The sequence below is a fragment of the Salmo salar genome, chromosome ssa02 (genome assembly GCF_905237065.1).
Source record: "Salmo salar chromosome ssa02, Ssal_v3.1, whole genome shotgun sequence".
NCBI lineage: Eukaryota > Metazoa > Chordata > Actinopteri > Salmoniformes > Salmonidae > Salmo > Salmo salar.
Window position 1 is genome coordinate 88,566,956 of NC_059443.1, and position 15,754 is coordinate 88,582,709.

At 42.8% G+C, this 15,754-nt stretch overlaps 1 pseudogene; it reads right to left on the reverse strand.

Annotated features, from left to right (window-relative positions):
* Positions 1–327: 327 nt before the first annotated feature.
* On the reverse strand, positions 328–13,795 carry LOC123738754 (zinc finger protein 664-like; annotated as a pseudogene).
* Positions 13,796–15,754: the final 1,959 nt, after the last annotated feature.

The window sequence follows — 15,754 nt, forward strand, 5'->3', positions numbered from 1 at the left end:
GCTCACACCTTCGCACGAGAGCAACTCGAGAACGCAGGGGTGCGCCAAAAGCGCCACTACGACTCGCGCGCTAGGGGGAGGCACTTCGGAGCGGGAGAATGTGTGTGGCTTCACAACCCCACGCGCAAGAAGGGGCGGTGCCCAAAGCTGGACAGTGCATGGGTGGGGCCGTGTCTGGTGATAGAGTGGGGGAGGTGACGTACCGGGTGGAGGTCCCCCCACGGAGCAGGAAGGTGGTGGTCCACCGGGACCGATTGGTACCCTACAGAGGGAGGAAAACGGTAGGAAATAGGAGTGAGGTCTCTGATGTGAGCCCACGAGAACAGTCTAACGAGGAGACTCTAGTGCAACCTGAGCCTGGGATGGGGGCTGCTTCTTCGGAGGGCGCTGGAAATGACATTGGGGCAGATGAGTGTTCTGGGGGTTCACCGGTGAGAGCCACGGGGAGGCCCAAGAGACTGATGCGACCTCCGGGTCGTTTTAAGGATTTTGTTGTGTAACCCTAGGGGCTAGGGTTTAGAAAGGGGGGGGGGCTATGTAACGACCCGGTATTGTGTTCTGTGTTTGTGGGTGTGTTATGGTTCTCATGGCTACTAGCAGGGGTTAAATATGTCAGGACAGAGGGAAAGGTTGGGGGGGTATGATGGGTAATCCCGCGGGATTTGGAAATGCATAAATAGGGATTACTGTCTCATCTTCTCTCTTTTTTCTGTTCGGGGCCTTGATCTGTTCCTATGGGAGTGACCCTTAACTCGACATGGTATAATTGTGTACGTTCGGCATTTAGTGGCGTGGGCTGTGGCCTGAACAATAGCCCAGTTTAGGAATAAACCTGTGTTCTGACCTGCACACCTAGAGTCCGTCTCTTTTCCCTTTATGACCCAGCCGGGTCATTATAGAACAAAGAAAACTTGAGTTACTCTTTGCCAAATAATTTGTTCTAATACCAGATTTGAATTGACGCGACTCGACACCCCTTAAGAGAATGCTTACCACCACAACTTCCATTCCTCATTATAATCAACTACAATGCTTCACCTTCTACAATATAAACATGTTGTCTACTGGATGTCAACAGTTAAAAACAAGAAAAAACACATTTCTAAGTATATATATTTTTTTGAAAATTTCACTAGCTTCTAGAACTCTCGTCTTCCTAAAACTCACTGGCTTCTAGAACTCTCGTCCCCTTGGAACGAGCCCAAACAAAACTCATCTCCAATACGGAAAAACGTGCAGTCAAAATAAATTGTGATCCATGGCAACGCACTGGCTAAACGCAAAACACAAATATTTTTGACTGCCCACCCCTGAGACAATCAGCAACCAAGTTGTCCTTGCCACAGACATGTCTGATTTCAAGAGTTAACTCCTGCAATATCCGTAGTAACTTTCCACCTCACTGCAGAGCTTCTCTCACTTTTCAGGGTTCACTAGATAGGCATGTTGTTGGATCGGGGCCCAGTCCCCAATGTCATGCTCTAGTACATTTGGGTTGACACATCTGAGAATGAACCCTGATATTCTAAAAGCAGGGCAACAATGTCAATATAATTGTACCCAAAAATTGTCAGTTGGTTGGATAAATAATTATGATTACTAAATATTTCATGAATTGTAAATATGAAATATAAAAACCAAATGTACACCCCTTTGTTAATATGTATTGACAATAATGAACTTAATGGTGAGGCATGAAATAATAAAACATGTATATTTTGTCAGGCTGAATGTTTGAAATATGAGGTGATTTGAGTCATGATTCTTCAGTAGTGGAATAAAGACAATTAGCACTTGAGTGTTGTAAATAAATACTGGAGTGATGTAGGATTGTTGATAAAATTGATTATAGACCAAGTTATTATACTGCGTTCATGTGTATAGGCTGCAAGTACGTTGAAATGAAGTTGTTTTAAAGTCATTGAAAAAAAACGACCCAAAACAACATTTTCAACTTTCACATTCAACTAAACCGAACGCATATTGGATGTTGGGCATAGCCTTCTTTTCAATGTCTTTCCAATCACATTTTTTTTTTACAAGTTTCCAAATCAATAACCAATATGCAGAAACAGTTTGGGATAAATTGAAAACCTAAACATAAAATGTGCAATAAACACAAACATCTGCCACAATAATCATATTACCTGTATTTTTTTTAAACAAGCACCTTCTAAAACTGCAGAAACGCTGTTGTTTTGACAAGTAGCAATAAATCACTGATATCGATTAGGGGGGGGGGGGGGAAATCAGGTTGTACGTGATGTTGAAACTAACACAACTAAAAAACACATGGAAATGGGAGATATCTTTCACCTCACTGGTTAGAGGACAACCTGCAGAAGTCAATCAGCTACCATTTGGAGTGATGCATTTCAATTTAGGGGTCACTAAACAAAGGAATGCAACACTTATTTGTCATTACTCATCAATATCATGTTGAAATCAATTGTGCGAGAGGAGGGAGATGAGGTTGCACGTCCTGTTAAAACTAACGCAGCAAAAACCACTGGTTAGAGGACAATTTGTAAAAAACAGCTAGCTATATTTTGAAGTGCTGCATTTTGATTCAAGTGGGTCACCAACATGGTAAGCTGAACACAACTGTTTAAATGTTTTATTAGTCACTCTTTGTTAATCTCATATATAGTAACTCTTCCATTTCAGAGCCTGGATTTTGCCCCTGAGGCTAATATCCATATCATGCTGAAATCAATAGAACAGGGTTCAAACATTTAGGGTTCTACATTGTGACATCATTAAAATACTCCTACTACCATGTTAAAAACATTCTACATTGTGACATTATTGTGAGATTTCATTTCATTGATATCATGAAACGATTCCATGTATTTTTTTATGTTTAATCAGACATCTTTTATCAGAGTATTTCTTCCCACATTGATGACAGCTATAAGGTTTCTCTCCTGTGTGTATTCTCTGGTGTAAAGTCAGATGGCCAGATCTACTAAAACTCTTCCCACATTGATCACAGCTAGAAGATTTCTCTCCTGTGTGTGTTCTCTGGTGTAAAGTCAGATCTAGCAAAACTCTTCCCACATTGATCACAGCAATAAGGTTTCTCTCCTGTGTGTGTTCTCTGGTGTAAAGTCAGCTGGCCAGATGTAGTAAAACTCTTCCCACATTGATCACAGCTATAAGGTTTCTCTCCTGTGTGCATTCTCTGGTGTAAAGTCAGCGGGCCAGATGTAGTAAAACTCTTCCCACATTGATCACAGCTATAAGGTTTCTCTCCTGTGTGCACTCTCTGGTGTAAAGTAAGCTGGCCAGATGTAGAAAAACCCTTCCCACATTGTTCACAGCTATAAGATTTCTCTCCTGTGTGTGTCCGCTGGTGTACCATCAGGCTGTCTGGCCGAGAAAAACTCTTCCCACATTGATCACAGCTATGAGGTTTCTCTCCTGTGTGTGTTCTCTGGTGTATAGTCAGATGGCTAGATGCAGTAAAACTCTTCCCACATTGATCACAGCCAAAAGATTTCTCTCCAGTGTGAATTCTTTTATGTATTTTAAGTTTTACTGCAGAGTTGAATCTTTTCCCACAGTCAGAGCAGCAGTGAGGTTTCTTTCCTGTGGGTCTCTGCTGGTGTTTCTTGAGGAGTTCTGATCTGGAGAGACTCTTCTCTGCCTCATCAGCATCATGATGTTGTTGAGGCTCCCCAGAGGATCCACGATAGTCACGTCTCTCTCCTGTGTGAACGACAAAGTCAGACAGATGGTTAAAGGCCCACAACAGCAGTAATCCACTGTTTATTTGAGGTAAAAGGTGATGCCCAGAGCGTACCCATGAAGTTGTACAACAATTGATGTCTGTTAAATTATTTGACAATTATTTGCCGCCGTATGAAAATCAACCCAGAGGACCTCCAGGTGACTATACACAGATCTACCCTCTCATACCACTGACAGAAGAAAATGGAGATGCTACCACAATTATCCTCAAGGGGACTCCGATGAAGGAGGTGGAAGACACAACAGCAGCAACAAGCAGCATGAGAACATTAAAATTGGATGAAAAAAGAAAGCACAGTTCCTGGAGGGAGTTTCCCTCGCCACCCCAACTCACTCCACACAAAGGAACAGACTGGAAGATCCTAGACATATGGCCGCCTGTAGAAAACAGTCAGAGCCAGAGGAGAAACGGGGAAGACCACAGCCAGAGGAGAAACGGGGAAGATCACAGCCAGAGGAGAAACGGGGAAGACCACAGCCAGAGGGGAAACGGGGAAGACCACAGCCAGAGGGGAAACGGGGAAGACCACAGCCAGAGGAGAAACGGGGAAGACCACAGCCAGAGGGGAAACGGGGAAGACCACAGCCAGAGGAGAAACGGGGAAGACCACAGCCAGAGGAGAAACGGGGAAGACCACAGCCAGAGGAGAAACGGGGAAGACCACAGCCAGAGGGGAAACGGGGAAGACCACAGCCAGAGGAGAAACGGGGAAGACCACAGCCAGAGGAGAAACGGGGAAGACCACAGCCAGAGGAGAAACGTGGAAGACCACAGCCAGAGGAGAAACGGGGAAGACCACAGCCAGAGGAGAAACGGGGAAGACCACAGCCAGAGGAGAAACGGGGAAGACCACAGCCAGAGGAGAAACGGGGAAGACCACAGCCAGAGGAGAAACGGGGAAGACCACAGCCAGAGGAGAAACGGGGAAGACCACAGCCAGAGGAGAAACGGGGAAGACCACAGCCAGAGGAGAAACGGGAAGACCACAGCCAGAGGAGAAACGGGGAAGACCACAGCCAGAGGAGAAACGGGGAAGACCACAGCCAGAGGGCCGAGACCAAAGGCCAGAAGAACCAACAGAGGGTTCAGCCACAGAACCAGAAGAGTCATCAGATGTCGAGGACACCATCACACACTATGGTTGTGAAACAAGAAAATCACAACCATAGAAACACATGCAGGGTATTTATTGCTCTCCAAATCCTACTGGTTCCCTTTGTGGACGGGGATGTGGACAATAATAAATGGGTGAAAGCAGTGACATACATAGGATTAAAGGGGAACACATCTGGCACATGGGTAATGCAACAGGTGACAGGTGTAAACTTTTCCAGGATGGAGGAAGGCATGGGAGCACATTTTGGATGGATGTGGGTATGCAGTGACAGGGGATACCTCACTTTACCTCCTGGATGGGGGGGGATGTTGTTATTTGGGGAGAACAGAAATGTACATGTTAAGAATTCTGGTCACCGACCTTTTCAATGAGACAGGTAAAACCAACTCTGGGGAACTGAAACGTGCCAAACGACTCATCCCAGACAATCAGGAAGACTATGGTCATGTCCTACGCCCAGGGGAGATTTTTGGTATGTCAGTCATACCCTCCTGGGGTGTGGCTGTCCTGGGAAAGTGGGTGAATAATTGAACCTATTATTTACAGGCCCATATGAGTTTAACGATCCCAGGATTTAGCCAACTCTCATTAGATGTCCAAAATCCGAAAGCTGTCGTCGGCTGCCATGAGTTGGCTTTAGATTATATTTTGGAGAAGGAAGAAGGACACTGTAACGTACTAGGTATTATTGATCCTGGTAATTGTGTTCTGCTCCTCCCTGACTCCTGAGAATATGACTGCCAAAATGGATCAGACCTCTGATCTTAGTAAAACTCACCCCACCCCCATTCCAGGACTCAGGAGGAATGGGAATATAGACAGACTCACCCCACCACCATTCCAGGACTCAGGAGGAATGGGAGTATAGACAGACTCACCCCACCACCATTCCAGGACTCAGGTGGAATGGGAATATAGACAGACTTACCCCACCACCATTCCAGGACTCAGGAGTTGTTTCTCCTTTTAGCAGACCATCCCTGGGATCAAATGGATCCTGGGGTTTTGCCAACTCTGTTTGATTTCAGAGGAGAATATTATGATTGAACCTGTGAGACGTATTAGTCTCAGAGAGGGGAATGTAGGGGGTGGGTCCCAAAGACCCTCTCCATTATTGATTAAGGGGACTTTAAGATCCATATGTTTTGCTGCAGGCCTTATAATAAGATACTGTTGCTATGTGCCTAAACTCTGCCACTATACGTTGCACAAGCCATCTATATTAGTCTTTGTGGTTAAGCTCTGGCTGTTGTGAGAGTGTGCTGCAGGCTGGGTCTGAGTCAGACTGAAACTAGATAAAGAGAAGTAACCACTGTCTGGTTTTGACAGTTTGATCTTGTGTGACAGTTTACAATTCTAAGAAATTCAGAGAAGCTACTGTACTAGGTTGCCTTATAAGGTAACCTCAGCTTATTGATACACACATACATTGACATAGGTGATCATTCCACTAGGGAGTGATCACATGTATAAAATCAGCTGGGCCTTTAGGTGGGGAGCAGAACTTACTCAGAAACATGCCTTATGTTCCTGTTGTCAACATCTGTCTGCAATTACATTAAATAAAGGTTTGATTGGTTTACTTAAAGAAGATATTGTCTGACTGCTGATTTCACCAATAAGCTGGGGCGGCAGCGTAGTGGTTAGAGCGTTGGACTTGTAACCGAAAGGTTGCAAGTTGGAATCCCTGAGCTGACAAGGTACAAAATACGTCGTTCTGCCCCTGAACAAGGCAGTTAACCCACTGTTCCTAGGCAGTCATTGAAAATAAGAATTTGTACTTATCTGACTTGTTAAATAAAGGTACAACAAACAAAAAAAGCCAAAGAGGGACAAGGAACTTACCCCGACAACGTTAATGAGGAAACCGCTAGTTTTGGACGAAGGTTCTGGTTTTTACACAATGTGTTCTGAATATTACAACTTTGGATTATAATTGTAAGGCTCGTTTGAATCTCCTGCTTAATATAATGTTTGTGTTATTGCCGCAAATCAACTGCTTTATACATCAAGAAGTAAAATGCTCTTTGGCTAGCTTTTCCATCGGCCTTACAAGGAGTGTTTGTACACTTTGTGTATGCCAAATTGACCCATAACTTCACCTAACAACAACATAGACCTACTGTAGGACCCATAACTTCACCTAACAACAATATAGACATACCTGTCCTGATGACTCCTTGCTGTCCCCAGTCCACCTGGTTGTGCTGCTGCTCCAGTTTCAACTGTTCTGCCTGCGGCTATGGAACCCTGACCTGTTCACCGGACGTGCTACCTTGTCCCGGACCTGCTGTTTTCAACTCTCTCTCTACCGCACCTGCGGTCTCTAACTCTGAATGCTCAGCTATGAAAAGCCAACTGACATTTACTACTGAGGTGCTGACCTGTTGCACCCTCTACAACCACTGTGATATTATTATTATTTGACCCTGCTGGTCATCTATGAACGTTTGAACATCTTGGCCATGTACTGTTATAATCTCATCCCGGCACAGTCAGAAGAGGACTGGCCACCCGTCATAGCCTGGTTCCTCTCTAGGTTTCTTCCTAGGTTCCTGCCTTTCTAGGGAGTTTTTAGGCTGGATTTCTGTATAGCATTTTATGATATCAGCTGATGTAAAAAGGGCTTTATAAAAACATTTGTTGATTGACCTACTGTAGGACCAATAACTTCACCTAACAACAACATAGACCTAGGACTAATTTAATATTTCAGGTGAAACAAGGAAACTAAAATGTATTTGTCATGACATTTCATAACCTGATCACCAGATAATTTTGTGAATAATCCCACTAGGCTACTCTGTAATGTGTTGTCATTCTAAATGTCCTGAATAAAGGAAAATAGCTCTGTGTGTTGAACAATAGTTTATACATCAAGGAACAATTCTCTACATATTATGAGCTAAGTATCTCTGTGTTCAAACAGACTAACGAGACCCTACTGGAAATCAAGTAGACACTAACACATTATAAACATCAATTTGTTTAGGGAGGTTGGATCCAACGTGGCGCACGGCATAACTGTCTTTAAGATGGCGCCAGAGAGCAAGGCTGACTTTTTACTTATTCCCAACCAATTGTGTGTTTTTTTTTTTATCGTTTCTTTGCATTGTTAGGAACTTATTTATTTTTTGCTTATTTTGTACATAATGTTGTCGCTACCGTCTCTTATGACCGAAAAGAACTTCAAGACATCAGAACTGCGATTACTCACCACGGACTGGCAGAATCCTTTTTTTCCTTTAACGAGTCCGACGTGAACGATGTACTGCTTTCTCGGGAACAGGCCCAGATCCCCGTCAATTGCGTGAAGCGAAGGTGGAGAAATAGGGGCCAAAGGACAGGCTGCCTTCTGAGAATTCGTAGGCGATTGAATAAACCCCCACTTCCTTCCATTCTGCTTGCAAACGTGCAATCTTTGGAAAATAAAATTGATGACCTACTCGGAAGACTAAACTACCAACGGAACATTCAAAACTGTAATATCTTATGCTTCACGGAGTCGTGGCTAAACGATGACATTATCAACATACAGCTGGCTGGTTATACGCTGCACAGGCAGGATAGAACAGCGGCGTCTGGTAAGACAAGGGACGGCGCACTATGTATTTTGTAAATAACAGCTGGTGCACGATATCTAAGGAAGTCTCGAGCTATTGCTCGCCTGAGGTAGAGTATCTCATGATAAGCTGTAGACCACACTATCTACCTAGAAAGTTTATCTGTATTTTTCGTAGCTGTTTACATACCAACACAGACTGAGGCTGGCACTAAGACCGCATTGAATGAGCTGTATTCCGCCAAAAACAAACAGGAAAACGCTCACCCAGAGGCAGTGTTCCTATTAGCTGGGGACTTTAATGCATGGAAACTTAAATCCGTCTTACCAAATTTCTATCAGCATGTTAAATGTGCAACCAGAGGGAAAACAACTCTGGACCACCTTTACTCCACACACAGAGACACATAGAAAGCTCTCCCTCGCCCTCCATTTGGCAAATCTGACCATAATTCTATCCTCCTGAACCCTGCATACAAGCAAAAATTAAAGCAGGAAGCACCAGTGACTTGATCAATAAGAAAGTGGTCAGATGAAGCAGATGCTAAGCTACAGGACTGCTAGCAGACTGGAATATGTTCCGGGATTCCTCCGATGGCATTCAGGAGTACACCACAACAGTCATTGGCTTCATCAATAAGTGCATCGATGACATCGTCCCCACAGTGACCGTACGTACATACGCCAACCAGAAGCCATGGATTACAGGCAACATCCACACTGAGCTAAAGGCTAGAGCTGCCGCTTTCAAGGACCGGGACTCTAACCCGGAAGCTTATAAGAAATCCCGCTATGCCCTCCGACGAACCATCAAACAGGCAAAGTGTCAATACAGGACTAAGATCAAATCGTATTACAAAGGCTCTGACACTCATTGGATGTGGCAGGGCTTGCAAACCATTACAGACTACAAAGGGAAGCACAGCCGATAGATGCCCAGTGACACGAGCCTACAAGATGAGATAAACTAAGGCAAATAACACTAAAACATGCATGAGAGAACCAGCTGTTCCAGAAGACTGTGTGATCACGCCCTACGCAGCCGATGTGAGTAAGACCTTTAAACAGGTCAACATTCACAAGGCCGCAGGGCCAGACGGATTACCAGGATGTGTACTGCGAGCATGCGCTGACCAACCTGCAAGTGTCTTCACTGATATTTTCAACCACTCCCTGTCTGAGTCTGTAATACCAACATGTTTTAAGCAGACCACCATAGTCCCTGTGCCCAAGAACACTAAGGTAACCTGCCTAAATGACTACCGACCCGTAGCACTCACGTCTGTAGCCATGAAGTGCTTTGAAAGGCTGGCCACGGCTAACATCAACACCATTATCCCAGAAACCCGAGACCCACTCCAATTTGCATACCGCCCTAACAGATCCACAGATGATGCAATCTCTATTGCACTCCACACTGCCTTTTCCCACGTGGACAAAAGGAACACCTATGTCAGAATGCAAAAAAAATAAAAATGCATGAAATGAAATGTATGAAATGTATGTTTCAACTGTGTAACCCCATCAGAAACCAAAACATGAGCACGTATAAGGCCACTGTTTGTAAACAAATACTATATGGCTGAGGAGTAGGGTCGAGCCAAGCGTTCTGACCTCACAATGACAGTAAAGCACCCAAGCTAACTGGCTAAGGTTGGATAGCTTGCTAGACACAAATGAGAGAGAACCTCACTCTTACCATTTTACTTGCCCTAGCAGAGCTGGTTAGGCGGTTTTCATGTTATCCAGAGCGTTGGTGAATAACTGTGCTGCTGGCAACAATTTAAATTGAGCTTTTTTGCAGACGTTTACTGACACCGGCCATATTCAACGGGTGTTGAGCGTCAGTAAATTCATCAGTTATTCTGCGCTCTGGTACTCAGACAAGAGTGCTCTGAAATCGGAGTAGAGAGCCAGAGCGAATTTATGAACGCACCCAAATTAACAATGTCCATTGAGAATGCACACGACCCCTTGGCTAAGAATGACGTTAATAATCAAGTCAAGTTGGGTAGTTAGTTAGAATATAGTTAATATACTGGCAAGTTTGATGTATAAGTAGCTGATAAGAGAATTATCTAATAAAGGTAAATGAATCAATAATCCATTATGAATTAGTAGTTATCCTCTCTGGGCTAGGCGGGACGAATTCGTCCCACCTACGTAACAGCCAGTTGAATCCTGTGGCGCGATTTTCAAAACCTTTGAAATGCTATTACTTCAATTTCTCAAAGATATGACTATTTTACAGCTATTTAAAGACAAGACTCTCGTTAATCTAACCACACTGTCCGATTTCAAAAAGGCTTTACAACGAAAGCAAAACATTAGATTATGTCAGCAGAGTACCAAGCCAGAAAGAATCAGACACCCATTTTTCAAGCTAGCATATAATGTCAAAAAAACCCAGAAGACAGCTAAATGCAGCACTAACCTTTGATGATCTTCATCAGATGACAACCCTAGGACATTATGTTATACAATACATGCATGTTTTGTTCAATCAAGTTCATATTTATATAAAAAAACAGCTTTTTACATTAGCATGTGACGTTCAGAACTAGCATACCCCCCGCAAACTTCCGGGAATTCGCTAACAATTTACTAAATTACTCACGATAAACGTTCACAAAAAGCATAACAATTATTTTAAGAATTATAGATACAGAACTCCTCTATGCACTCGATATGTCCGATTTTAAAATAGCTTTTTGGTGAAAGCACATTTTGCAATATTCTAAGTACATAGCCCAGGCATCACGGGCTAGCTATTTAGACACCCGGCAAGTTTAGCACTCACCAATATCAGATTTACTATTATAAAAGTTTGATTACCTTTTGTTGTCTTCGTCAGAATGCACTCCCAGGACTGCTACTTCAATAACAAATGTTGGTTTGGTCCAAAATAATCCATCGTTATATCCGAATAGCGGCGTTTTGTTCGTGCATCCCAGACACTATCTGAAATGGTAAATCAGGGTCGCGCGCATGGCGCAATTCGTGACAAAGAAAAATCTAAATATTCCATTACCGTACTTCGAAGCATGTCAACCGCTGTTTAAAATCCATTTTTATGCCATTTTTCTCGTAAAAAAGCGATAATATTCCGACCGGGAATGTCCATTTAGCTAAACAGAGGAAAGAAAACACAGCTTTCGGTCGACGCGGGCACGAGCCTGAGTCTCACAGTACTGTAACCAGCCACTACCCAAACGCGCTACTTTTTTTCAGCCAGAGCCTGCAAAGCCACGATTCTGAGAGCCTATGGCAGCCGTAGGAAGTGTCACGGGACAGCTAAGATCCTCACTCTTCAATAAACAGAGACAAGAAGAACGACACCTTGTCAGACAGGCCACTTCCTGCATGAAACCTTCTCAGGTTTTTGCCTGCCAAATGAGTTCTGTTATACTCACAGACACCATTCAAACAGTTTTAGAAACTTTAGGGTGTTTTCTATCCATTTGTAATAAGTATATGCATATTCTAGTTACTGGGTAGGAGTGGTAACCAGATTAAATCGGGTACGTTTTTTATCCGGCGGTGTAAATACTGCCCCCTAGCCCTAACAGGTTATGTAGCATGGATAATGAATAATTAAGGTACTGAATGGTTAGTCACATAAGGTCTAGTAGAGGGCCAGGACAAAATGTGTGCGTGTGTGGTTATAGCAGGGACATAAGAGAACAGTAGGCATCTGTTTTACCCGACCTAGAAACTTGGAGAGACTTTGGAGAAAACCGGGAGGTACTTCCAAGGTTTCTCTAATCTCGGGGGGAGAGCACAGACAGCGCTGGATAGTGATTAACGGTTGTGAGAAATCCGAGGAGTGTTTCATATATCTAGTGTTTGTGAAAATGTATGTGCGTTAGCAGGGAGGGAACTATAAAATGTCTTTGTTATTTGGACCTCAGAACTTTCTCTGAATAAAGCCGAATTAACCTTTTGCAGATGCTGAGTCTTTGCCTAATTATTAACCCATTGTCTTACAAACCTTGGGAATTAGTCAAGGCTTATTGATTGTTAATTATTATCATTGGGATAGAAAATTCCTTTGACAGTAGCCAACTAGGTAGCTAGCTGACATACTGGTACATACTGCTGTAAAGATATGCTATGCGGTTTGTAAGGATAGCGTAGCTAACGTAATGTGTAACGTAACTTATTTGAAAAGTCATTACATTGCTCAACATTTTCTTAACATTTGTCATAATTAGTTAAAGCAATGAATTCATTTGTATCCGCTCTCTCGTCGGATTTTGGCTGCATATTTTCCGCCATTTTCTTCAAATCTGAAAATAGTTGAAGCCACGCCCATTTCCAGAAGAATTGCATTATGGGCCCTAAAAGCACAGAAATAGTGTCCTCTGCATATATACTTTGTATTTTGTTGAATGTAGTACGACATCCGGGAACTTTTGGCATACTAACTATATCCATACTATGACCAATAAGCATACTATATACTCAACTCACAATTCACATCACAAATAGTGCGGTTAGTATGAGTATTCTAACACAGCTCAGGTCTCTGGGCTGCCATTTTGTTTCTGTTTCTTATTGATCAAGTCACTGGTGCTTTCTGCTTTCATTTTTGCTTGTAAGCAGGATTCAGGAGGATATCAATGTCTATAAATAAATAATAAAACATTTAAATATTGATGTAGCAATTGCAGATTTCCCCTTTAACACCACACATCAGTTCAACAACTGCAGAGTTTGTGCCTCTGTTTTTAAGACAGTACTTACTAGTATTAACCAGGGTCCGTTCATAGTTAGAACCATTGGACGCCTTAACATGCCTTTGGGAAACCGAGCCCAGATATCCAGTTTCCTCCTCTTCTTCCTTTTTCGATGCGACAGTCCCCCTCTCCCTCTCTTTCACTCCAAAAAATGCATCCTCCTCTTGTTTCACTGTAACATCCTCCTCTTCCTTCACTCTGAAGGCCTCTTCTTCCTCTTTTACTGTAACATCCTCTTCTTTCACTCTGAACGCGTCTTTTTCTTCTTTCACAGTAATGGCCTCACCCTCTACTTCTTGTTTTACTGTGATATCCTCCTCTTCCTTCTCCTCTTTGACGAGAGCTTCTTTCTCCGTCCAGCAGATCTTCACTTCTTTATCAGGAGAGTAGTTTAGTGAACTCATGGTCGGAGATGTTAGCTAGTTAGGCTAATGCTATCTTAACCAGCCCGCTACCTGACTAATAACGACAACACCGTAAATATGAAATTAAATCTGATGACTAACTAGACGACCGAAGTGGGTTTAAAACACAGTAGCTAATATACACTAAAGAGTTTAATTGGTTCGGCTATTTTGTCTAGCAAGCTACCGAGGTGGCTGAATAACTGTTGTTGCTGTTGAAAGAAGCGTTCCGTCCACTACATTACACGTCACACCAACAGCATTACCTTAAATTCCCACACCGCCATCTGCTGACTGGAATGGGTAACGCAGTTGAGTAAAATGTTTATTTTATTTTCAGACAACAAGTTAAAGTGTAGGAAGCGTTAGTTTTTACTCACCAGTGTAACAACACAGTGTGGTTAAAGACTTAGTAACGTAGTTGTATTCACGATCTGGTTACCTGTAAGTACAAACAGTTATGTTTTTGTGTTATTACATATTTATTAATTTATTTTGGGATACCTTCTAAACTACCCACAATGCAATATTCCCAAGTCATATGAAGTATCTACTCTGTACTACCGAGTTTGTATGCTAGTGTAACGGTGTAATTATGTTGTTACATTCCTGCATAAAATGGGTATTATTCCTCCTGGTCTATTAGTGTGTTTACATTGTCTAATACAATCAAATCAAAGTGCATTTGTCACATGCGCCGAATAAACCGGTGTAGACCTTACAGTGAAATGCTTACTTACAGGCTCTAACCAACAGTGCAATTTTTTAAGTAAAAAATAGCTATTAGGTGAACAATACATAAGTAAAGAAATAAAAACAACAGTAAAAAGACAGTGAAAAATAACAGTAGAGAGACTATATACAGTAGAGAGGCTATATACAGTAGAGATGCTATAACAGTAGAGAGGCTATATACAGTAGCGAGGCTATATACAGAAGAGAGGCTATATACATGGGAGAGGCTACAACAGTAGAGAGGCTATAACAGTAGAGAGGCTATAAACAGTAGAGAGGCTATAACAGTAGCGAGGCTATAACAGTAGGGAGGCTATATACAGGCACCGGTTAGTCGGGCTAATTGAGGTAGTATATACATACATGAATGTGTAGTTAAAGTGACATACATATATGATAAACAGAGAGTAGCAGCAGCGTAAAAGAGGGGTTGGGGGGGGCGGCACAATGCAAATACTCCGGGTAGCCATTTGATTACCTGTTCGGGAGTCTTATGGCTTGGGGGTAAAAGCCCCCCTTCGCGTGAACGCGCACGCACTCAATTCTTCTTCCGCCATCTGCTGACTGGAGTGGGTAACGCAGTGTAGTAAAATTTATTTTCTATTTTGGCTTCGGTGTTGTGCCGAATTCTTCATTGCTGCGACTTGCTTGCTAGTTGAAGTTTCTGATCACGTCAGGCTGCGTTTCATTTTATTTTTCATGACGGTTTGATCGTGGGGAGGCACTAGTAATGTCTGCAGTTTTCGGTTTGGCTATTTGTTTCAAGTGTATTAGTCTATTAATTATTCATTTCGGTTGCCTATCCTGATGTGAAGTTTGTTCTATAGAAAGTATTTGACTCTAGCCACAAAATTAAGGAAATTAGAAGGGGGGGGGGGGGGATTTCAGCAAGGCTATTTTACATTTTAGTCATTTAGCAGATGCTCATATCCAGAGCGACTTACAGTAGTGAATGCATACATTTCAAACATTTCATGTAATTTAATTTTTTTCGTACTGGCCCCCTGTGGCAATCGAACCCACAAACCTGGCATTGCACACACCATGCTGGCGTAGCACACACCATGCTGGCGTAGCAAATACCATGCTCTACCAACTGAGCCACAGGGAAGGGCCTGTTGGAATTCTATCTTGGGACTGCAAGGCCTGGCACACGTCATAATCATTTTTGGTGACCTATCATGCCCTCTGATGTGCCACAGGAAGTATTAGAGTCTAGTCACATTAGGAAGTGGTTATTTCAGAAATAATAGTTTTCAGAGCCCTCTACTGTTCTCTCTACCCATCCCTCAATCCCCCATCCCATCCTGCTTTTCCCTCTTATGGCTTTTCCAACAACAACAAAAAGTACACTTTTTCTGTCTTAGGTATTAAGAATGTAGGTACAGTAGTAATAATAAAATAATAATAACAATAATAAATCTAAAATGTGTACTCTGGGCG